We start from the raw sequence: 26,275 nt of genomic DNA on the forward strand, positions 1-26,275 counted from the left end.
AGAGGGAAGGTTTCCAAGGGGAGGCTTCAGAGGGAAGGTTTCCAAGGTGAGGCTTCAGAGGGAAGGTTTCCTAGGTGAGGCTTCTGAGGGAAGGTTTCCAAGGTGAGGCTTCAGAGGGAAGGTTTCCAAGGTGAGGCTTCAGAGGGAAGGTTTCCAAGGTGAGGTTTCAGAGGGAAGGTTTCCAAGGTGAGGCTTCAGAGGGAAGGTTTCCAAGGTGAGGTTTCAGAGGGAAGGTTTCCAAGGTGAGGCTTCAGAGGGATGGTGTATATATCCGTGTATATACACAGAGGTGTATATATACGCTATGAGTCAACTTTAAGGGATTTAAAGTGTTGTTGACTCGTGATGAACAGGTTAGTTGTGGCCTTAATGGCCCTCGTGTAGTCGATAAGTTTGAAACTGGATTAACCAACCTGCCGGGTGTCATCAGTCCTCTGAATAATGTCAGTGTTGTTTATTACGAGCTCATTTAAGTGGTAATTTACGAGCGAAGCAACAGCAGCAACAGCCGGGCAGATCGGGGTGTCAGAGAGAGAGAGAGAGAGAGAGAGAGAGAGGGAGAGAGAGAGAGAGAGAGAGAGAGAGAGAGAGAGAGAGAGACCGACAGACCTCGATGTTGTGCACAAGTGAGGTGCACTGGTGCCTGGAGGAAAGGGATCTTGATTCAAATTGGATCAAATCCTAGTAGCTCCTGTTTTCCCTCCCCCAACGGGCTTAGTGCTCTCCTGTTGAAGCATTCTGTTTACCTCTTGTTTTTTGATTGGATTGGTCTCTCTCTGTCTCTCTGTCTCTGTCTCTGTCTCTCTCTCTGTCTCAGTCTCTGTCTCTGTCTCTGTCTCTGTCTCTGTCTCTTTCTCTCTCTCTCTCTCTCTCTCTCTCTCTCAGTTGAGTGTTTCGCTCAGTACTCAGTAATGTACGAAACGTTGCAAAATTTTTATCTACAGTTTATCCAAAATAAAGGAAATATTTATTAACGAAGTTTGAGTATTTATTAACGAAGGTTTCCAAGGGAGGATAGTGTGGGAGTGGGGAGGATAGTGTGGGAGTGGGGAGGATAGTGTGGGAGTGGGGAGGATAGTGTGGGAGTGGGGATGAGAGTGTGGGAGTGGGGAGGATAGTGTGGGAGTGGGGAGGATAGTGTAGGAGTGGGGAGGATAGTGTGGGAGTGGGGAGGTGTGGGAGTGGGGATGATAGTGTGGGAGTGGGGAGGATAGTGTGGGAGTGGGGAGGATAGTGTGGGAGTGGGGAGGATAGTGTGGGAGTGGGGAGGATAGTGTGGGAGTGGGGAGGATAGTGTGGGAGTGGGGAGGATAGTGTGGAAGTGGGGAGGATAGTGTGGGAGTGGGGAGGATAGTGTGGGAGTGGGGATGATAGTGTGGGAGTGGGGATGATAGTGTGGGAGTGGGGAGGATAGTGTGGGAGTGGGGAGGATAGTGTGGGAGTGGGGAAGATAGGGAGTGGGGAAGATATAGTGGGAGTGGGGAGGATAGTGTGGGAGTGGGAAGGATAGTGTTTAAGTGGGGAGGATAGTGTGGGAGTGGGGAGGATAGTGTGGGAGTGGGGAGGATAGTGTGGAAGTGGGGAAGATAGTGAGGGAGTGGGGAAGATATAGTGGGAGTGGGGAGGATAGTGTGGGAGTGGGGAGGATAGTGTGGAAGTGCGGAGGATAGTGTGGGAGTGGGGAGGATAGTGTGGGAGTGGGGAGGATAGTGTGGGAGTGGAGAGGATAGTGTGGGGGTGGGGAGGTTAGTGTGGGAGTGGGGAGGATAGTGTGGGAGTGGGGAGGATATAGTGGGAGTGGTGAGGATAGTGTGGGAGTGGTGAGGATAGTGTGGGAGTGGTGAGGATAGTGTGGGAGTGGTGAGGATAGTGTGGGAGTGGGGAGGATAGTGTGGGAGTGGGGAGGATAGTGTGGGAGTGTGGAGGATATAGTGGGAGTGGGGAGGATATAGTGGGAGTGGGGAGGATATAGTGATAGTGGGAGGATAGTGTGGGAGTGGGGAGGATATAGTGGGAGTGGGGAGGATAGTGTGGGAGTGGGGAGGATATAGTGAGAGTGGGGAGGATAGTGGGAATGGGGAGGATATAGTGGGAGTGGGAGGATATAGTGGGAGTGGGGGATACACTGGGAGTGGGGAGGATATAGTGGGAGTGGGGAGGATATAGTGGGAGTGGGGAGGATATAGTGGGAGTGGGGAGGATATAGTGGGAGTGGGGAGGATATAGTGGGAGTGGGGAGGATAGTGTGGGAGTGGGGAGGATAGTGTGGGAGTGGGGAGGATAGTGTGGGAGTGGGGAGGATAGTGTGGGAGTGGGGAGGATAGTGTGGGAGTGGGGAGGATAGCGTGGGATTTGGGAGGATAGCGTGGGAGTTGGGAGGATATAGTGGGAGTGGAGAGGATATAGTGGGAGTGGGGAGGATAGTGTGGAAGTGGGGGGATAGTGTGAAAGTGGGGAGGATATAGTGGGAGTGGGGAGTATATAGTGGGAGTGGGGAGGATATAGTGGGAGTGGGGAGGATAGTGTGGGAGTTGGGAGGACAATGTGGGAGTCGGGAGGATATAGTGGGAGTGGGGAGGATAGTGTGGGAGTGGGGAGGATAGTGTGGGAGTGGGGAGGATAGTGTGGGAGTGGGGAGGATAGTGTGGGAGTGGGGAGGATATAGCGGGAGTGGGGAGGATAGTGTGGGAGTGGGGAGGATATAGTGGGAGTGGGGAGGATAGTGTGGGAGTTGGGAGGACAATGTGGGAGTCGGGAGGATATAGTGGGAGTGGGGAGGATAGTGTGGGAGTGGGGAGGATAGTGTGGGAGTGGGGAGGATATAGCGGGAGTGGGGAGGATAGTGTGGGAGTGGGGAGGATATAGTGGGAGTGGGGAGGAGATTGAGGTAGTGGGGAGGAGATGGAGAGAGTTAAAGAGGAAGAAAAGGAGTGCAGAGGCGGAAGGAAGCAGTGAAGGAGGGAGAAGGAGGAATGATTGAAAAAAGTGAGAGGGATGGATGGATTAAAAGCTGGAGAGGGAGTATGTGAGAGGAAGAGTGATGAGAGGGAGGGAAAGGTAGTGGGAGTGGAAGAGGAGTTTGGGAAGGAATGAAGAAGAGAAAAGAGGTTACGAAAGAAAAGAAAGGAATTGGAAAAGAGCAGTGGAATGAAAGAATGAGACAGAGAGAGAGAGAGAGAGAGAGAGAGAGAGAGTGGGAATTGATACCCGTGTGCAAACTTGTGATTAATTCCACCGGAATTTCCCATCAGTCAATTATGAGGCAGCTGTCTCACCTTCATTTGAGGAAACACAATTCAGGGATTTGAGGCTTTCCAATAATTCAGGGACTTGAGGCTTTCCCAATAATTCAGGGACTTGAGGCTTTCCAATAATTCAGGGACTTGAGGCTTTCCCAATAATTCAGGGACTTGAGGCTTTCCCAATAATTCAGGGACTTGAGGCTTTCCCAATAATTCAGGGACTTGAGGCTTTCCCAATAATTCAGGGACTTGAGGCTTTTCCAATAATTCAGGGACTTGAGGCTTTCCCAATAATTGAGGGACTTGAGGCTTTCCCAATAATTCATGAACTTGAGGCTTTCCCAATAATTTAGGGACTTGAGGCTTTCCCAATAGTTCAGGGACTTTAGGCTTTCCCAATAATTCAGAAACTTGAGGCTTTCCCAATAATTCAGGGACTTGAGGCTTTCCCAATAATTCAGGGACTTGAGGCTTTCCCAATAATTCAGGAACTTGAGGCTTTCCCAATAATTCAGGGACTTGAGGCTTTCACAATAATTCAGGGACTTGAGGCTTTCCCAATAATTCCTGAACTTGAGGCTTTCCCAATAATTCAGGGACTTAAGGCTTTCCCAATAATTCAGGGACTTGAGGCTTTCCCAATAATTCAGGGACTTAAGGCTTTCCCAATAATTCAGGGACTTGAGGCTTTCCCAATAATTCAGGAACTTGAGGCTTCCCAATAATTCAGGGACTTGAGGCTTTCCCAATAATTCAGGGACTTGAGGCTTTCCCAATAATTCCTGAACTTGAGGCTTTCCCAATAATTCAGGGACTTAAGGCTTTCCCAATATTTCAGGGACTTGAGGCTTTCCCAATCATTCAGGGACTTGAGGCTTTCCCAATAATTCAGGGACTTGAGGCTTTCCCAATAATTCAGGAACTTGAGGCTTTCCCAATAATTCAGGGACTTGAGGCTTTCCCAATAACTCAGGGGCTTGCTTTCCCAATAATTCAGGGACTTGAGGCTTTCCAATAATTCAGGGACTTGAGGCTTTCCCAATAATTTAGGGACTTGAGGCTTTCCAAATAATTCAAGGACTTGAGGCTTTCCCAATAATTCAGGGACTTGAGGCTTTCCCAGTAATTTAAGGACTTGAGGCTTTCCCAATAATTCAGGGACTTGAGGATTTCCCAATAATTCAGGGACTTGAGGCTTTCCCGATAATTCAGGGACTTGAGGCTTTCCCAATAATTCAGGGACTTGAGGCTTTCCCAATAATTCAGGGACTTGAGGCTTTCCCAATAATTCAGGGACTAGAAGCTTTCCCAATAATTCAGAAACTACACTGAATTTACAAGTGTGCCCCAGGATACAGTCTTTGGAAAAGGGAAGACACAACTTGTCAGACACTGCAACATCATGGAATCTTGATTCTGAGGACATGTACATAACCTTCACGACTACGACAACTACTACTACAACTAACCCATCTCTTTGGATAGGACCTACTTCAACTGGGGAATCCCGCCTACCAGTGACTATGCCCTCGTCTGCTACACCTGACGTTACTATATAAGCGCCAGGCTCCTTTCTTCTGCTTCAGAATCTCCACGACTACGGTGTTCTTCGCACCTACTCCAAGGTTGAGGGACTGATTACCTCATCTTCAGTATATAGTCCTACTGTCTTCAAGCTGTGTCCTAGAATTTGTATTGATAAAGCCACTGGATGGCGAAACGTCTACGATAAAGATACCCAGATGTTGTACATGTGTCTTAATTTCATCAAGTCAGGTACTACTTAAGTCTGTGTTGAAAGGGCCGTTCAGTGCGATGCTATGACACCACACTGGCCGGGACGACAATAATAGTAACAATAATAATAATAATAATCTTTATTTCTACAAGTACATGATATAACTTGTAATAATGTTGGTAGAATTACCGACAATATGTTAGGTCAGAGGACACAAGTGAAATTTATGCGATATTTTATTGTGGCAAGGTTTCGCTCTCTTGGAGAGCGAAACGGCTTGACAGAGCTCCTGGAGATTAAATACTATCAAGTGTGACCTAAATGTGAAGACCACATGAACTTGGCGGGTCTAAACCGGGAAGATGAGGTTATTGGCGCTCGAAGTATATTCCAGACGCACATATCTTGGCAAAGGCCCCCATTGGAAATAAGCAAAGGCCCCCAATGGAAATAAGTAAAGGATCCCAATGGAAATAAGTAAAGAATCCCAATGGAAATAAGCAAAGGCCCCCAATGGAAATAAGTAAGGGCCCCCAATGGAAATAAGTAAAGGATCCCAATGGAAATAAGTAAAGGATCCTAATGGAAATAAGTAAAGGCCCCCAATGGAAATAAGTAAAGGCCCCCAATGGAAATAAGTAAATGACCCCAATGGAAATAAGTAAAGGACCCCAATGGAAATAAGTAAAGGACCCCAATGGAAATAAGTAAAGGACCCCAATGGAAATAAGTAAAGGACCCCAATGGAAATAAGTAAAGGGCCCCAATGGAAATAAGTAAAGGACCCAATGGAAATAAGTAAAGGACCCCAATGGAAATAAGTAAAGGGCCCCAATGGAAATAAGTAAAGGACCCCAATGGAAATAAGTAAAGGACCCCAATGGTAATAAGTAAAGGACCCCAATGGAAATAAGTTACTTTGTCCGACTTTTTTGGGTTATCCTAGATTCTCTGCAAATATGCTGCTATGTATGATAATCTATGTAACTGTATTTGTGTATACCTGAATAAACATACAAGTAGAACATACGAGCTGGGATGAGAGAGGGAGAGGGAAAACAGAGGCATTGACTCTGTGAGTAAAGATGACAGATAACAGATGCTTTCGAAGTCATCCGACTCTGACGCCTGAAAGAAAACTCTGGTTAGGAAAATGGAGAACATGGAGCACAGACTGTATCATACTGTAGAATGTGGATAAATGGTTCAGACAACCGACAAGTTGATAAATTAGACACATGTGCAACACTTGGGTGTCTTTATTGAGGAAACGTTTCGCCACACTGACTTCATCAGTCCATACAAAGGAGAATGGTGATGAACAGGAGTAGTTTGAGGTAATCAGTCAATCTTGGAAAGACTGATGGACTGATTACAGTCGCAAGACCGAGGGACTGATTATCTCAAACTCCTCCTATTCTTCACCATTCTCCTTTGTATGGACTGATGAAGCCACTGTGTGGCGAAACGTTTCCACAATAAATTCACCCAAGTGTTGCACATGTGTGTAATTTATCATACACTGTAGAGTTCAGAGACAAGATACAGCAAACATCCTGTAATGAAATTAGAAGAAATACCTAATAATTATTTTGCATGAAAATCCAAGGTGAAAAACCACGTCCAGTACAGGACTTGAAGGGCCTTTACTTGAGACTTTACTTGAAGGGCCTTTACTTGAGACTTTACTTGAAGGGCCTTTACTTGAGACTTTACTTGAAGGGCCTTTACTTGAGACTTTACTTGAAGGGCCTTTACTTGAGACTTTACTTGAAGGGCCTTTACTTGAGACTTTACTTGAAGGGCCTTTACTTGAGACTTTACTTGAAGGGCCTTTACTTGAGACTTTACTTGAAGGGCCTTTACTTGAGACTTTACTTGAAGGGCCTTTACTTGAGACTTTACTTGAAGGGCCTTTACTTGAGACTTTACTTGAAGGGTCTTTACTTGAGACTTTACTTGAAGGGCCTTTACTTGAGACTTTACTTGAAGGGCCTTTACTTGAGACTTTACTTGAAGGGCCTTTACTTGAGACTTTACTTGAAGGGCCTTTACTTGAGACTTTACTTGAAGGGCCTTTACTTGAGACTTTACTTGAAGGGCCTTTACTTGAGACTTTACTTGAAGGGCCTTTACTTGAGACTTTACTTGAAGGGCCTTTACTTGAGACTTTACTTGAAGGACCTTTACTTGAGACTTTACTTGAAGGGCCTTTACTTGAGACTTTACTTGAAGGGCCTTTACTTGAGACTTTACTTGAAGGGCCTTTACTTGAGACTTTACTTGAAGGGCCTTTACTTGAGACTTTACTTGAAGGGCCTTTACTTGAGACTTTACTTGAAGGGCCTTTACTTGAGACTTTACTTGAAGGGCCTTTACTTGAGACTTTACTTGAAGGGCCTTTACTTAAGACTTTACTTGAAGGGCCTTTACTTGAGACTTTACTTGAAGGGCCTTTACTTGAGACTTTACTTGAAGGGCCTTTACTTGAGACTTTACTTGAAGGGCCTTTACTTGAGACTTTACTTGAAGGGCCTTTACTTGAGACTTTACTTGAAGGGCCTTTACTTGAGACTTTACTTGAAGGGCCTTTACTTGAGACTTTACTTGAAGGGCCTTTACTTGAGACTTTACTTGAAGGGCCTTTACTTGAGACTTTACTTGAAGGGCCTTTACTTGAGACTTTACTTGAAGGGCCTTTACTTGAGACTTTACTTGAAGGGCCTTTACTTGAGACTTTACTTGAAGGGCCTTTACTTGAGACTTTACTTGAAGGGCCTTTACTTGAGACTTTACTTGAAGGGCCTTTACTTGAGACTTTACTTGAAGGGCCTTTACTTGAGACTTTACTTGAAGGGCCTTTACTTGAGACTTTACTTGAAGGGCCTTTACTTGAGACTTTACTTGAAGGGCCTTTACTTGAGACTTTACTTGAAGGGCCTTTACTTGAGACTTTACTTGAAGGGCCTTTACTTGAGACTTTACTTGAAGGGCCTTTACTTGAAGGGTCTTGAAGGAACTTTGCTTGAAGGGCCTTTACTTGAAGGGCCTTTACTTGAAGGGTCTTGAAGGAACTTTGCTTGAAGGGCCTTTACTTGAAGGGTCTTTACTTGAAGGGACTTTTCTTGAAGGGCTTTTGCCTGAAGGGACTTTGCTTAAAGGGCCTTTGCCTTAAAGGACTTTGCTTAAGGGTCTTTGCTTGATGAGACTTTGCTTTAAGGTCCTTTACTTGAAGGATATGGAACGTACAGTGATGACAGGAAATGATTGAAAGACTGAAGTCTTATTTCAATTCTATATTCTGTGAATCACTCGTCAATCGTCAAAATTCAGCCGACATCTCTAAAATTTTTGTAGCCTTATCCGCAGTTGACTTGGAAGAAACCATTGATAACATGCGTACGCATTCTGCCCCAGGCCTAGACTCCAACTCCATATTCATCAAAAACTGGAAGAAACCATTACTTCGAGCCTTGAGTATTCCTTGGAGGAACCTGAATACAGGTATCAGAGCAAACCATACCACGGGCGGGGTTAGAACCCGCGATCAGAGAGTCGTAAAACTTCAAACCGACGCGTTAGCCACTGGGCCAGCTGGACCAGTGGCTAACGCGTCGGTCTGGAGTTTTGAGACTCTCTGATCGCGGGTTCTAACCCCACCTGTGGTATGGTTTGTTTGCAGTCGTGTCATTACGATTTCGTAAGTCGTGTCAGAGCAGTCATTAATAACCATTAATATTACCCAACTTCATAAACGTGGCAGTAAATTCGCCCATTATCAAAAACTTTGAAAGGGCTCTAAGAATTAAGATCACCAATCACTTGGAATCAGAGCAGTTCCAGGGCCGCAGGGGCTCAGAGCAGGTCTCTCTTGCACTTTAACAATGCTAGACCACTACTACATGATCCAGGATGCACTGAAAGATTAACAAAATGCTGATGCAGTGTACAGTGATTTTGCAAAAGCCTTCAACAAGCCTCACGAAATCGTACTGAATCGATTGCAAACAAACCATACCACGGGCGGGGATAGAACCCGCGATCAGAGAGTCTCAAAACTCCAGACCGTCGCGTTAGCCACTGGACCAGCTAGCCACAATAAGATTCGTCCAACTAGGTATATTTCTACACCATAGGAAGGTTAGCATAGGCACCACTGTGACCACAAATGCAAGTTTTTACAGACGAATCTTCAACAAGCGTTATGTGCATCAACACAGTATAATGTACCGACTGATGTACGTAATTTTTGCACGCTTATGTACTATCAAATTAATGCTTGATTTTTTTTTAATGTAACTAGTCAGTAGAATATGGGTATCCCTCTTATATACATTTATAGTGTGTGTGTGTGTGTGTGTGTGTGTGTGTGTGTGTGTGTGTGTGTTTGTGTTTGTGTGTGTGTGTGTGTATTTCTGGTGAATTGTGAGAATAGTTTATATTTTATTTTATACTAGGTATTTAGTGGTGGAGAGAGCAGTACCACTCGTAGTGTTGTCCCAGGGTACGTCACTTGTGGTGGCCAAGTAACCAGTGTTAACTTGTGGGTCAGCTGCGTCGGTCCTCCTACATAGGCATGGAAAGTCAGAGATCTTTGATTTCTTATAGCAACAGCAGCAGCAACAACAACAATCACCACACATACACACAGTCACTCTCTCACACACACTAACACTCACTCTCAAACTTACTTATTCTCACACTCTCTCACACTCTCACACTCATTCTCACACTCTCACACATACACACTCTCACACATACTCACACACTCTCACATACTCTTTCTCTCGTCTGAAACACTATACACTCGGGTGATCTGTGTAGTGGTGTTACAATGGTAATCTGTGATGTTCCTACATTGGAACTTAACTTTCTGGTCTTGATGGTTCTTGTTTACCTGGAGAGAGTTCCGGGGGTCAACGCCCCCGCGGCCCGGTCTGTGACCAGGCCTCTTGTGTGGACGTGTTCATATGTTTTGGCTCCTAATACACTGACCTCTGTCATGTATCAGTCAGTATTTGAGCAGTAGTACTTGTTCCTGACATAAGCTGACCTGTACCATTTGTAAGCCAGCCCCTGACCAGTGTAAGCCGGTCTCTGTTCTGGCTTCTAACACGGTTCCTATCACTCTACATGGTTGTTGATCTGCCCTAAGGTTATGGACGGCTCAAGCTATTGATGTTCCGGCTTCTGACTCGACCTTCATGTTGTCCTCACACACTTTGTTAGACTAGTTCTGTTAGATATACTCCATTTGCTCACTTATAACTGTGTCCAGCTAAAAGATATCATAATGTAATTAAACACTGACGAAGGTACAAGATATCTTCTGATTATTCTACTGTACGTTAATATCGATGGATTTTATTGAGGATTATATTGGTCATCCTTCTGATAGGTGGCTGTTATCAGGTTGGGTGTGACCGGTAACAAAGTTCAGTCATGGTATGACAGCACAGTAAATGCATAAAAACCGGATAATTGGAAAGGTGGATAGATGGATGTTTTTAACTTATATTGAACCCAGAAAGTGTTAATAAACAGAGTGAAGTCGGAGGCTGCCACAGTGAAAAGCTCTGTTCTTCAAGGTACAATATTCGCCCCACTTCTGTTTCTCATTCTTATATCCGACATTGATAAGGACACAAATAGCCTTGTAACATCCCTGGTTAATGACACCAGAATCTCAGAGTGGCGACCGTCGAACATTTGGAATCTTCAGGCAGATATAAATCAAGTCTTCCAGTAGACCTCAGACAATAGTATGATGTTTAACGAGGACAAGTTTTGGTTGCTCTGCTATGGAAGAATTGAGGAAATAAAGACAATGACGGAGTACAGGACAAACTCAAATCATTCCAAAGAGAGAATGTCCCATGTGTAAGACATAGGAGTAATGATGTCGGATGATCTCACATTCAAGGATCACAACAGTGTTGCCATTGCTACTGCAAAGAAAATGATAGGTTGGATAACTAGAATTTTCAAAACGAGATGCTGACCCAATGACGATACTTTTCAAGTCACTTATTCTGTCCAGGCTGCTTATCGACAGCGTCCTTCAAGGCAGGCGAGACTGCTCACTTCGTAGACGTTTGAAATACTTTTGAACAGTATTCCCTGGAACGTAGACGGGAAATTTCATTATAATTTACTGCTGGAAAATCTTGAAGGAACTGGCCATAAACCATAAATCAGAATAACTGCGTATGAAAATAGGAGATTTGACAGGTGGTGCAAAATACCTCCAATAAAAGGCAGTGGCGCGACGAGTACACCGAAGAAAAACTGGGTAAGTGTCAGAGGTCCCCGACTCTTCAACGCCCTTCCTCCGTACATAAGGGAAACTATCAACAAACCTCTGACTGTCTTCAAGAAGGAACTTACTAACTTCCGAAAGTCAGTTACTGAGTGTGTGACCAGCAGAAACAGTCTGGCTGACCAGGCCTTGGTCCACCAGGAGGCATTGTCTGGAACCTTGCCGCCGGGGTGTTGACCCCCGGAAGCATCCTTCAGGGGAAACCACCTGTAGGAGTGACTTCGGACACCATCTGTAGACATCGTTGAAGATTGAGTTGCCTTAAAGTAGCGCTCTTGATCGAAGAAATTTGAGCTATACTCCTCTTGGGTTTATAACGAAACTATATGAAAAAAACGTACTAGGAGACAGCTTACGTCTGGCAGCACGGAAGTCACCGCTGCTGCCGAACTCGTTCCAAACCGCACGTTCGTTTGAGGACGATTTCATCATATTAATTATCCTAATTACGTCTTTCGGTTTATGCGGGGTTATCAAAGCCGCCCACGATTACAGCATTATTGCTAATTTGCAGATAATGGCCTCATTTATTTCAATTTTTGGAGGGTAACCTGCACACTGACCCAGACTTGATCTTGTTTCTTTACTGGTGAATCATTGTTGGAATTTAGAAGGGATTAAAGACTTCCGTGTCTTGTTTGTGTTACTTAACCGTGTTTTGTGGCGGCCATCTTGATAGTTTGGGTGAGTGATGTCTGTCTTCTTGTGTTTGATCTGTCTCACTGGGGGAGACAGAGAGGGGAGGAAAGATGGGAGGGGGGGAGAATGAGAGAAGGGAAGTTCTCTCTCTCTCTCTCTCTCTCTCTCTCTCTCTCTCTCTCTCTCTCTCTCTCTCTCTCTCTCTCTCTTTTGATTACTCCGACACGGACTGATAGAGGAAAAATATCACTAGAATACACAACCCCAGCATTTTTTTAATTTGATTTAGTGACATGATATATAATAGATGGGAGGATGCTGTGTTTACGCCTAGTTGTGTTTGCAAGGGTCGATTCACCGCTCCTGGCCTCGCCTCTTGGGTGTTATATCCCCGTTCTTCCTATACCTGGCCTCCAGAGGCTGACTATACTGTGTACGGTGTTTGCTTTCACTGTTTTTATCTGCCTGTTAATGGTTTAAGGGGGTTTCGAAATCCTTTCAACTCCTGCTTGATGGCCTGATTAATCAGGCCATTAGTACTAGCAGCGTGTAGGTCAAGCACAGGTGGATGATCAAGAATTTAAGAATTTGGCTGAATTCATGCAGGGAGTAAATTAGAGAACTGATGGGACTCGAACCCATGGCGAGTGAATCCTAAAACTCTCAGGCCAGTGCGTTAACCACTGAACCAGCTGACTTTAATAAGATTCACCCAACTAGGTATGTTTCTAAATATAGGAAGGTTAGCATGGGCCACTACTATGACCACAAATGCACAAGTTTTTTATAGACGAGTCTCACACCATCATGACTACGTCGTGCTCTAGCTCAAGTCCCCTCCAAGCCGCCATCATGACTCAAGACATATTTCGGGCCTAAGGGGAAAAGCTCTTTATGGTAACCCCCCCCCCCCGAAATATTCTAGAATTTAAATCAATCTTGATTAGGTTAGGTTAAGTTAGGTTAAGTTGGGTTAAGTTAGGTTAGTTTAGTTAAGTTGGGTGTGGTTAAGTTCCCTCTCTTAGGTTACTAAGTCCCAAAATATTAGCGTCTTTATGGCTCAACTTATTTAAAGTTAAATAATTTACATAACCCATATATGCTGCATAGTTTACATAACCCATATATGCTGCATAGTTTACATAACCCATATATGCTGCATAGTTTACATAACCCATATATGCTGCATAGTTTACATAACCCATATATAATGTTGAATAATTTACATAACCCACATTTAAGGTGAAATTTGAGCAGTCAGCAGATCTTCAGTTTGTTGGGCATTAAATATTGCAGCAGTGTTACAGTCTAGTGCACTCCACTCACCTCCACCAACATGATGGGAAGAGTTTGTATCATCCATCTGGTGTGTCTGTTGTTCCTTGTGGCTTTGTTCATCTGTTGTTCCTTGTGGCTTTGTTCATCTGTTGTTCCTTGTGGCTTTGTTCATCTGTTGTTCCTTGTGGCTTTGTTCATCTGTTGTTCCTTGTGGCTTTGTTCATCTGTTGTTCCTTGTGGCTTTGTTCATCTGTTGTTCCTTGTGGCTTTGTTCATCTGTTGTTCCTTGTGGCTTTGTTCATCTGTTGTTCCTTGTGGCTTTGTTCATCTGTTGTTCCTTGTGGCTTTGTTCATCTGTTGTTCCTTGTGACTTTGTTCATCTGTTGTTCCTTGTGGCTTTGTTCATCTGTTGTTCCTTGTGGCTTTGTTCATCTGTTGTTCCTTGTGGCTTTGTTCATCTGTTGTTCCTTGTGGCTTTGTTCATCTGTTGTGGCTTTGTTCATCTGTTGTGGCTTTGTTCATCTGTTGTTCCTTGTGGCTTTGTTCATCTGTTGTTCCTTGTGGCTTTGTTCATCTGTTGTTCCTTGTGGCTTTGTTCATCTGTTGTTCCTTGTGGCTTTGTTCATCTGTTGTTCCTTGTGGCTTTGTTCATCTGTTGTTCCTTGTGGCTTTGTTCATCTGTTGTTCCTTGTGGCTTTGTTCATCTGTTGTTCCTTGTGGCTTTGTTCATCTGTTGTTCCTTGTGGCTTTGTTCATCTGTTGTTCCTTGTGGCTTTGTTCATCTGTTGTTCCTTGTGGCTTTGTTCATCTGTTGTTCCTTGTGGCTTTGTTCATCTGTTGTTCCTTGTGGCTTTGTTCATCTGTTGTTCCTTGTGGCTTTGTTCATCTGTTGTTCCTTGTGGCTTTGTTCATCTGTTGTTCCTTGTGGCTTTGTTCATCTGTTGTTCCTTGTGGCTTTGTTCATCTGTTGTTCCTTGTGGCTTTGTTCATCTGTTGTTCCTTGTGGCTTTGTTCATCTGTTGTTCCTTGTGGCTTTGTTCATCTGTTGTTCCTTGTGGCTTTGTTCATCTGTTGTTCCTTGTGGCTTTGTTCATCTGTTGTTTCTTGTGGCTTTGTTCATCTGTTGTTCCTTGTGGCTTTGTTCATCTGTTTTCTTGTGGCTTTGTTCATCTGTTGTTTCTTGTGGCTTTGTTCATCTGTTGTTCCTTGTGGCTTTGTTCATCTGTTGTTCCTTGTGGCTTTGTTCATCTGTTGTTCCTTGTGGCTTTGTTCATCTGTTGTTTCTTGTGGCTTTGTTCATCTGTTGTTCCTTGTGGCTTTGTTCATCTGTTGTTCCTTGTGGCTTTGTTCATCTGTTGTTCCTTGTGGCTTTGTTCATCTGTTGTTCCTTGTGGCTTTGTTCATCTGTTGTTCCTTGTGGCTTTGTTCATCTGTTGTTCCTTGTGGCTTTGTTCATCTGTTGTTCCTTGTGGCTTTGTTCATCTGTTGTTCCTTGTGGCTTTGTTCATCTGTTGTTCCTTGTGGCTTTGTTCATCTGTTGTTCCTTGTGGCTTTGTTCATCTGTTGTTCCTTGTGGCTTTGTTCATCTGTTGTTCCTTGTGGCTTTGTTCATCTGTTGTTCCTTGTGGCTTTGTTCATCTGTTGTTCCTTGTGGCTTTGTTCATCTGTTGTTCCTTGTGGCTTTGTTCATCTGTTGTTCCTTGTGGCTTTGTTCATCTGTTGTTCCTTGTGGCTTTGTTCATCTGTTGTTCCTTGTGGCTTTGTTCATCTGTTGTTCCTTGTGGCTTTGTTCATCTGTTGTTCCTTGTGGCTTTGTTCATCTGTTGTTCCTTGTGGCTTTGTTCATCTGTTGTTCCTTGTGGCTTTGTTCATCTGTTGTTCCTTGTTTGTTCATCTGTTGTTCCTTGTGGCTTTGTTCATCTGTTGTTCCTTGTGGCTTTGTTCATCTGTTGTTCCTTGTGACTTTGTTCATCTGTTGTTCCTTGTGGCTTTGTTCATCTGTTGTTTCTTGTGGCTTTGTTCATCTGTTGTTCCTTGTGGCTTTGTTCATCTGTTGTTTCTTGTGGCTTTGTTCATCTGTTGTTCCTTGTGGCTTTGTTTATCTGTTGTTCCTTGTGGCTTTGTTCATCTGTTGTTCCTTGTGGCTTTGTTCATCTGTTGTTCCTTGTGGCTTTGTTCATCTGTTGTTCCTTGTGGCTTTGTTCATCTGTTGTTCCTTGTGGCTTTGTTCATCTGTTGTTCCTTGTGGCTTTGTTCATCTGTTGTTCCTTGTGGCTTTGTTCATCTGTTGTTCCTTGTGGCTTTGTTCATCTGTTGTTCCTTGTGGCTTTGTTCATCTGTTGTTCCTTGTGGCTTTGTTCATCTGTTGTTCCTCGCGACTTTGTTCATCTGTTGTTCCTTATGGCTTGTTCATCTGTTGTTCCTTGTGGCTTTGTTCATCTGTTGTTCCTCGCGACTTTGTTCATCTGTTGTTCCTTGTGGCTTGTTCATCTGTTGTTCCTTGTGGCTTTGTTCATCTGTTGTTCCTTGTGACTTTGTTCATCTGTTGTTCCTTGTGGCTTTGTTCATCTGTTGTTCCTTGTGGCTTTGTTCATCTGTTGTTCCTTGTGGCTTTGTTCATCTGTTGTTCCTTGTGGCTTTGTTCATCTGTTGTTCCTTGTGGCTTTGTTCATCTGTTGTTCCTTGTGGCTTTGTTTATCTGTTGTTCCTTGTGGCTTTGTTCATCTGTTGTTCCTTGTGGCTTTGTTCATCTGTTGTTCCTTGTGGCTTTGTTCATCTGTTGTTTCTTGTGGCTTTGTTCATCTGTTGTTCCTTGTGGCTTTGTTCATCTGTTGTTCCTTGTGGCTTTGTTCATCTGTTGTTCCTTGTGACTTTGTTCATCTGTTGTTCCTCGTGACTTTGTTCATCTGTTGTTCCTCGTGACTTTGTTCATCTGTTGTTCCTTGTGGCTTTGTTCATCTGTTGTTCCTCGTGACTTTGTTCATCTGTTGTTCCTTGTGGCTTTGTTCATCTGTTGTTCCTTGTGGCTTTGTTCATCTGTTGTTCCTTGTGACTTTGTTCATCTGTTGTTCCTTGTGGCTTTGTTCATCTGTTGTTCCTAGTGACTTTGTTCATCTGTTGTTCCTTGTGGCTTTGTTCATCTGTTGTTCCTTGTGGCTTTGTTCATCTGTTGTTCCTTGTGGCTTTGTTCATCTGTTGTTCCTTGTTGCTTTGTTCATCTGTTGTTCCTTGTGACTTTGTTCATCTGTTGTTCCTTGTGGCTTTGTTCATCTGTTCCTTGTGGCTTTGATCATCTGTTGTTCATTGTGGCTTTGTTCATCTGTTGTTCCTTGTGGCTTTGTTCATCTGTTGTTCCTTGTGGCTTTGTTCATCTGTTGTTCCTTGTGGCTTTGTTCATCTGTTGTTCCTTGTGGCTTTGTTCATCTGTTGTTCCTTGTGGCTTTGTTCATCTGTTGTTCCTTGTGACTTTGTTCATCTGTTGTTCCTTGTGGCTTTGTTCATCTGTTGTTCCTTGTGACTTTGTTCATCTGTTGTTCCTTGTGGCTTTGTTCATCTGTTGTTCCTTGTGGCTTTGTTCATCTGTTGTTCCTTGTTACATTTAAGTTATAAAACAATTTTTGGAAGTTATGTTCTAATCGAGTGTTTTAATGCTCCTACGAGTACCTGTCGTATATGCTATAACAGTTACATGGCATGTGTATATTTCTGGTAATATGCTTGGTGCTATACTTACTCCCTGGTCTCTCGCCTTGAAACGTGTCCTGTCTTCTCACCTCCTCTCATACTTTTATTATTTTGACTAGCTAGATTTGAATTCTAGCAGTTATGTTCCTAGTCAGTTAATCAGCTTCTTTCTTTGCTCTGCTGTTGTAAAAATAAAGTATTCGCAAATTATGACACATGGGGTTCATTGTGTTATAGTACGTAATTTACGTAGCTGAGAAACAGCAGTGGTTCAAACACTGTTCCTAAAGGAGCTCTGGTCATTATTCTACCTTCATGTATAGTCCTAGAGTTGTCTCTATAACTTTCCTGTCAAGTCTGTTTTGATTTCGGGGGACATCTCCTGGAAGTTGTGTCCCAGATCAGGCTTCCTGGTTGATGGACTAATCAGACTGTTGATAGCAGCACGCGGTTTAACAGTATTTATACCTTATATTCCCGCTTTACTTCCGTCACTTTCGTAAAACTTTCAGGAGGTTAGACGATGGATGAAGTGCTCCAAGAAAGGTGACAGTACTAGTAAGAAACATGACGTGTGTACCATAATTTCCCACACATGTATGTCTGCTAGTAGTCCCAGTGTCTAGAGTCACCTAGTGATCATTTCTAACCTGCGACGGTAATGTTCGGCCACTACTCCCTGCTGTGTAGCCAACTCGGGTGAGGGTTAGACGGGAGCTAGTGTTTGGAATTACGTCACTGTATTTATCTGTTTAGATTTACAACAGTTGAAATTAGTTCATTTTCACGCTCGTCAACTGAACGTGGGTCATCAAGCCCAAATTTTTTTGTGTATTAACGTCATGATTGTTTAAGTATAACTACCTTAGCTCATATATTCACAATTGTTAAAATAATCAAGGTGCTATTCTCAGGTGCTAAAGTTAATAAGTTCACTATTTTGCCATTATACTCCAAAGCTCATTTATTTGATTACCACTTTATTGTTCACCACAACTTATATTAGTCCCTTTTATATTATAATTTTATATTATAATTCTAACTTTAAAGAATTACCTTTAAAGTACTACCTACTATCATATTCCCAAGCTCCATTATTTGATCATCACTTTATTTGTTCACCACAAATTATTTTAGTCCCTTTTATATTGTCTCCTTTATTTTAGCTTTAAAAAACTACCTTAGCTCATTATTTTTACATTTGTTAAATAATTCAGGTGCTACTTTTTTTTAGCTTTAGAATATTTACTTTATTTTTTACTTAATTCTAACTATAGATTCACTACAAATCTTATGATTACAAGCATTGATCCTGATACCAACCTCTTATTTAATGACTTAAATGATTCAAACAGTTACTGTAATTACTACACAGCAGAACAATCAAAGGCACTTCTCAGAGCTAACAACAACATAACTATCTTTAACTACAATATCAGATCTTTAAGCAAGCATTATGATGACCTCCTAGCATTACTAAATTCCTTGCATGCCAACATGTCCATCATTACACTAACTGAAACCTGGCTAAAGCCTGATACTACAGATGTCTATGCCATTCCTGGTTACACAGCCATACACAACTGTAGGCCAGACCAACAAGGGGGTGGCACTGCTATATACTACTCATACCAACTAGAATGTATCACTAATACTTGCACAAGGGATGAACATGGGGAATATATAATAGCTAAATTCAAATCCAAATACCTACAAAAACCTCTCACAGTGATAAACATCTACAGAGTTCCACAATCAAACATTAGCCAATTTAGTCAAAACCTAGGAAGCATGATAACTGATGCACGCATGAACAAAGATCACTTACTACTCTCAGGTGACTTCAATATAAATCTCCTGCAAGACCAGGACCCACACGTTACTGAATTCACAAACACAATGAGTAACTGCATGTTGCTACCAACAGTAACAAAACCTACAAGAGTTACAGAGACTAGTGTTTCCCTACTTGACCACATCTGGACCAACACCATATCCCCTTTAAAATCAGGCATAATTACAGATAATACCACAGACCACTACCCTACTTTCCTCATAACTCTTGGTAAAATACCCCAAGACACTACTAAAGTCACCTTCAGACTTCACAATGAGGCAGCCATTAATAACTTCACAACAGCAGTAACAAACATTGACTGGCACACTGAGCTAGAAATCTATACAGATATTGACGAATGTTTTAATAATTTTCTAAAAAAGACCCAATACCTTTATAACAAGCACTGCCCTAAAAAAACTAAACAGATGACAGCTAAGAGACTGAACAGTCCCTGGCTAACACCCAGCATTCTCAAATCCATAAATACAAAACACCGATATGAAAAACAGTACAGAATGGGTCACATAACCAGAGACCAAACAAAACGTTACTCGTCAATCCTAACCAGCCTGATAAGAAGGGCAAAAAAATTGTATTATGAGAACAGATTATCCAACTTACGAGGTGATATAAAAAAGACCTGGAAGACCCTATCAGAAATTCTGGGAACAAAAAAGATATCACGACATAGCGAAATAAAATTAGCAAAATCAGATGAACCCCAACTCCCACCAACAGAAACAGCAAACAGACTCAATGATTTCTTCTCCACTATAGGTCAAAACCTTGCCAATAAAATCCCAAGCTCAGATACCCCACCAAATGACTACCTCACTGGCAACTACCCGAACACACTGTTCCTAGCTCCGACTAATCCATACGAAGTCTCCCTTATTATCAACGCACTGAAAAACAAGGCAGGAGATTTAAATACCTTACCACCCTTTATATACAAAAAAGCGTCACAAGTACTATCACCAATCATTGCAACATTCTTTAACAAATCCATTGAATCCTCCACCTTCCCTACAGTTCTCAAAATAGCAAGGGTCACCCCGATCCATAAAGGATGAGACCAAACGGAGTTGTATAACTATAGGCCAATATCCAATTTACACCTTCTCTCAAAAATCTTCGAAAAATTAATTCATAAACGAATCTACTCCTACCTTATCTCCCAAAACATTCTCAACCCCTGCCAATTTGGATTCAGGCCTAATAAAAATACTAATGATGCTATTATACACATACTAGAACATATATACACTGCAATAGAGAAAAAAGAAGTCCCACTGGGGATCTTCATTGACTTACGTAAAGCTTTTGATACAGTTGACCATGACTTGCTCCACGTAAAATTGTCACACTATGGTATAAGAGGGCACTCCCTCAACTACCTCAAGTCTTACCTCAGCAACAGAAGCCAATATGTGTACGCAAATGGGGCAAGCTCTTCCGCTCAACCAATTACAGTTGGTGTCTCACAGGGAAGTGTCCTTGGCCCTCTTCTCTTTCTCCTATACATAAATGACCTACCAAATGCTTCGCAATTACTCAAACCCACACTTTTTGCAGATGACACTACATACGTCTTCTCTCACCCGAGCCCAGTCACGCTAGCCAATACTGTAAACACCGAATTACAGAAAATATCTACCTCGATGAGGACTAACAAACTTACACTAAACATTGACAAAACCTATTTCATTCAGTTTGGTAACAGAGCTACAGATGTACCTCTTAACATAACAATAAACGGATCACCTATCACAAAGCTAACAGAGGGAAAATTCTTAGGAATCCACCTTGATAATAGACTCAAATTTCATACACATATACAACAAATTTCTAAGAAAATCTCCAAGACTGTAGGCATACTATCGAAGATACGGTACTATGTTCCACAGTCAGCCCTCCTGGCCCTTTATCACTCTCTTATTTACCCCTATCTCACCTATGGAATTTGTGCATGGGGCTCAACAACAATTAACCATCTCAGACCACTAATTACCCAACAAAAGGCTGCAGTTAGAATGATAACAAATTCTCACTACAGGCAACACACTCCACCAATATTCAAAACACTCAACCTACTCACCATACAAAACATCCATACTTATTATTGCACCTATTACATACATAAAACACTTAACTCTGATATTAACCCTCCCCTCAAACATCTCCTTGCCAACCTCAACAGAACACATGACCATAACACAAGGCACAGATCACTCTATGATGTTCCTCGTGTCCATCTCACGCTATGCAAAAACTCAATGCACATAAAAGGCCCTAAAATCTGGAATTCATTACCTGTAAATATAAAAGAAACACTACCTGTTTATAAATTCAAGTCTCTTCTCAAAGATCACTTACTCACTCAAAACTAAATAAATACTAAATAACTGAACCTTATAAATTGTATAAACTAAATGTTACTCACAATTATATCACATAAATGTTAAACCTAGGACCCAATCTAACTTTGTTATTTTTTTTAAATACACTACCTAACAGAATACTCCATTCTACTGAATGTTTACCTGTCTTTGTAATACTCATTTGTGCTTTATAGTTATCTGTTTACAATAATGTCTTATCACTGATTTCATCATTGCTTAGTTAATCTTAAGTTAATTTTAAGCCAGCCCGTAATGCTATGCATATAAGTGGCTTTGGCATGCTGCTCTTACCTGTATTTTTTTTTGTACCTCTGTATGTATGCTAAAATTTCTAAATAAATAAATAAATAAATAAGACAGAGATTACAGTCAACAGTATAAACCACACCACGGGCGGGGTTGAAACCCGCGATCAGAGTCTCAAAACTCCAGACCGTCGCGTTAGCCACTGGGCCAGCTAGCCACAATAAGGTACGTCAATAACAGTCAAGTCAACAGTATGTATGCACAGAGATATACACCTCTTGGTATATATATATATATCCATAGATAAAAATGGCTCGTCATAAATACAGAAATTACACGCTTTGTATATACGGAGAGACGCACAACTCTCGCTATAATATACCTAGATAAATGTCTCATTGTGTATTTAGACACATATACATCTGTTTAATACCAAGGTGCACATCTCTGTTATATGCCGGGAGAGAGACACCTCTAGGGAGCCAAAACACAGGCAGGTAATCTCTAGAACGAAAGGACACACGTAAAAGACCTAGCAATATTAATGTCAGATAACCTGTTATTCCAGCAACACAAGAAAGTAAAGGTAGCCAGGACCAGGGAAATGACAAGGTGGATAATAGGAACCTTGAAAAACAAGTGAAGTCGTGCCAACTGTAATCCTGACTTGTACTCTAGCGTCTGGACTATTTTCTGCTGGCAACGAAACGTTGGGCATGTTTCTCTACACCTGCTGTCCCTGTTCACCTAGCAGTAAGTGGGTACCTGAGTGTTAGTCCACTGGTGTGGGCGACATCCTGGGGAAAAGGGACAGTATACTTTAAATAGGCCTAAGCTTTGAAATAAGCTGAGGTAGGAAAAGAGCTCTTATCATCTAAAATTGATTTGTGAAAAATAAAACACACACTTCAAGGCAGGACAGATACAATGGCTGGAAACTTTAGACGCTGTTTGCTTATTTCAACTCCCTGTATATACGAAATATAGAATAATGAGAGGCCCAGAGTATACACTGCATTGCTGGCATGTGTACTCTTAGCATATACAATCACCCGGACGTAGGAGAAGCTTAAAGTCCAAGTGGGAGCAAGACGTGGTGGTAAGCTTCTCTCTCCTATTGTTCCATTTTGTTCTCTCTGTACTGTTAGCATATTCGATAAAACGTATTAACTTCTGGTAAGGTTTTCAAGCACTTGCAATACACTCGCCTGCACGGAGTGGAAGATAAGGTGCGTAAGGTAGTATCAAAGGATATCTTAAGCGGATTTACTCTAGCTGTGGTTTACCAGGGAATTAAAATTGCTGTGTGTGGGGGAGGGGGTAGTTTTACATCAGAAAATATTAATTTTTCTTATAGGTTAAAAGTGCCTTTTTCTAAGTATAAATCTGATAATGCAGTAAGTTAAAGTTTTATAGCTTATTGTAGTTGGCGAAAAACTGAGGTGTCGCCAACATTGTTTTTATGTCGCCAAGTTGTATTAATGGCGTCTTCTGTCTGTAAGGAAACTAACCATCTTTTCTCCTTTTTATAATAATAATAATAATAATAATAATAATAATAATAATAATTATCATTATTATTATTATTATTATTTCTACAAGTACATGGTACAACTTATACAGACCATAGCTGACATCACTGACACTATAGAAAGCCGCTTGTTGTGCACAGCATTTCGGGCAAATTAGGTCAGTTTTGTCCTTAGGATACGACCCACACCAGTCGACTAACATCCAGGTACCTATTTTACTGCTAGGTGAACAGGGACACCAGGTATCTTAAGGAAACTCGCCCCAATGTTTCCACCCATAACGGGGATCGAACTACGGACATCAGTGTGTGAACAAGGTGAGGTTGCTAGCAACATGTCCACTAGTTTTTCATATGGTGTGTGTTGCAGGGTACTTTAACACTCGCAACACTGGAAGATGCTAAGGCCCAACATTACCCCATTCTGACATAATAAATTGGTTGAAATAATTGGTTATTATCTCGTGTAACTGTTTTTATCGTCTGATACTAATGATAATTTCAATTAATTCAGTGTGTGACACTTCTCGAAACATGGGAAGTAAGTTGTAAGGGTTGACTTTCTTGGGGTATTCTGACTTGTAATTGTACATACGCTGTAGTTTACTGTGTGCATGTACTGTAGTGTACTGTAATGTACTGTGTGCATATACTGTAGTGTACTGTGTGCATATACTGTAGTGTACTGTGTGCATATACTGTAGTGTACTGTGTTCATATACTGTAGTGTACTGTGTGCGTATACTGTAGTGTACTGTGTACAAACGCTGTAATATACTGTTAAATGGCCATAGCATCAGGTTACCCTCAAGATCATTGTTATACACACGAACCTCAAGAAACACCCTCACCTAGATTACAGAGTGAGATGTTACACATCTTGTTTACATGTCCACCTGACTTATTATTACTATTATTATTATTATTGCTAAAAATGTGATGTGTAAGCCAGATAGCCACAATATTTTTTTCCCTAGTATGACAAGGTGGCTGGATACGCAGTTAAACTGAGGTAGAGAATGGTGTCGTCTGGCAGTATTAAGGCATGCATATATATATATATATATATATATATATATATATATATATATATATATATATATATATATATATATATATATATATATATATATATATGCAAAACAACCACTCTGAAAGAATAGAGAAATTCCAAGCGCTTTCGTGACTACTCACATTATCAAGTGAGTAGTCACGAAAGCGCTTGGAATTTCTCTATTCTTTCAGAGTGGTTGTTTTGCATATTCTGAAATCACCTGTTTACTGTGATCTTATTGCATATATATATATATATATATATATATATATATATATATATATATATATATATATATATATATATATATATATATATATATATATATATACAATGCACTAGCTAAGGAGTCGAACCTATGCTGTTTTGGCCTCCTCATGGTGAGAGAAAATGCATGACGCTTTAGACCACTAGACCACACAATCCTTAACAATGGTGCACCCAGCAAAGTTAGATGTTGTACCCACCATCGAAGGACATACAGTGGTGTGGACACCTCTGAGCTAATTTCGTTCTACTCCCCGTTTTCTCTCACCATGAGGCGGGCCAAAACAGCATGGGTTCGACTCCTTGGCTAGTGCAGCGTTGTTATTGATCAATAACACTTGTTCCGTGGGTAAAAAAATATATATATATATATATATATATATATATATATATATATATATATATATATATATATATATATATATATATATCGTGCCGAATAAGTAAAACTTGCGATTTTGGCTTAAATAGCAATGCTCTTCTTGCCGAATAAGACAAGCGAACATTTGTGTATCCAATAATTTCGCAAAAATCATTCTGAACCTAACGAAATAAATATATTTCACTGTGTTTGTTTATTACTAAATTGTTGTAAAGTTATATAAAATATATTTAGTTGGATTAGGCTAAATTAAATTGCGCTTGTTATAATAGGTTAGGTAAATTTTTTAAGGTTCTTTTGGTGCAAAATTATTAATTTTTTTACATTAATATAAATGAAAAAAATATTTCTTTAAAAGCAAAGGAGAAAATTTTAGAAAGGACTTAATTTTAAATGAGTTCTTGCAAATTGACCAATTTTACCTATTCCGCACGACATATATATATATATATATATATATATATATATATATATATATATATATATATATATATATATATATATATATAATATATATATATATATATATATATATATATATATATATATATATAATATATATATATATATATATATATATATATATATATATATATATATATATATATATATATATATATATATTTGAATTGTTGGCCCAGTGAATAGTGATATGTACATTGTCCTGTTCTCAAAGGGCTGGGCATGGTGACGCAGGGTCGAATCCTAGCTAGCCGTAGTTCTGTTAATAATATATATCATACCCAGTTAAAGGTTTAGAAAACACTGTAAGATAAACATTTTATTCGAATTTTTAACCCCGGAGGGTTAGCCACCCAGAATAACCCAAAAGAAAGTCAGTGCGCCATCTAGGACTGTCTAACTTATTTCCATTGTGGTCCTCAGTCTTGTCCCCCAGGATGTCACCCACACCAGTCGACTAACACCCAGGTACCTGCTTGCTTGCTAGGTGAACGGGACAACAGGTGTAAGGAAACACACACAGTGATCGCACCCTTACCGGGGATCGAACCTTGCTTAGTGTTTTCTTCTTTAACGTAAACCAAACTTTAACTAATTAGTATTGAAAATATATTAATTTTCTGTATGTAGAAAACGTTTAGAACTCGAGGCTGCGTAATGAGAAATAAAACTGTGTAAAATGGGCGGGGTTTACTTCCGTCCCTTTGCTTGTTCAGTGTTCAGTCAGGGCTTATCCATTGTTCTTCGGTGTGTACTCACCTAGTTGAGGTTACAGGGGTCGAGTCCGAGCTCCTGGCCCCGCCTCTTCACTGATCGCTACTAGGTCACTCTCCCTGAGCCGTGAGCTTTATCATACCTCTGCTTAAAGCTATGTATGGATCCTGCCTCCACTACATCGCTTCCCAAACTATTCCACTTACTGACTACTCTATGGCTGAAGAAATACTTCCTAACATCCCTGTGATTCATCTGTGTCTTCGGCTTCCAACTGTGTCCCCTTGTTACTGTGTCCAATCTCTGGAACATCCTGTCTTTGTCCACCTTGTCAATTCCTCTCAGTATTTTGTATGTCGTTATCATGTCCCCCCTATCTCTCCTGTCCTCCAGTGTCGTCAGGTTGATTTCCCTTAACCTCTCCTCGTAGGACATACCTCTTAGCTCTGGGACTAGTCTTGTTGCAAACCTTTGCAC

This window comes from Cherax quadricarinatus, chromosome 7 (assembly GCF_038502225.1).
Source record: "Cherax quadricarinatus isolate ZL_2023a chromosome 7, ASM3850222v1, whole genome shotgun sequence".
NCBI classification, from domain to species: Eukaryota; Metazoa; Arthropoda; class Malacostraca; order Decapoda; family Parastacidae; genus Cherax; species Cherax quadricarinatus.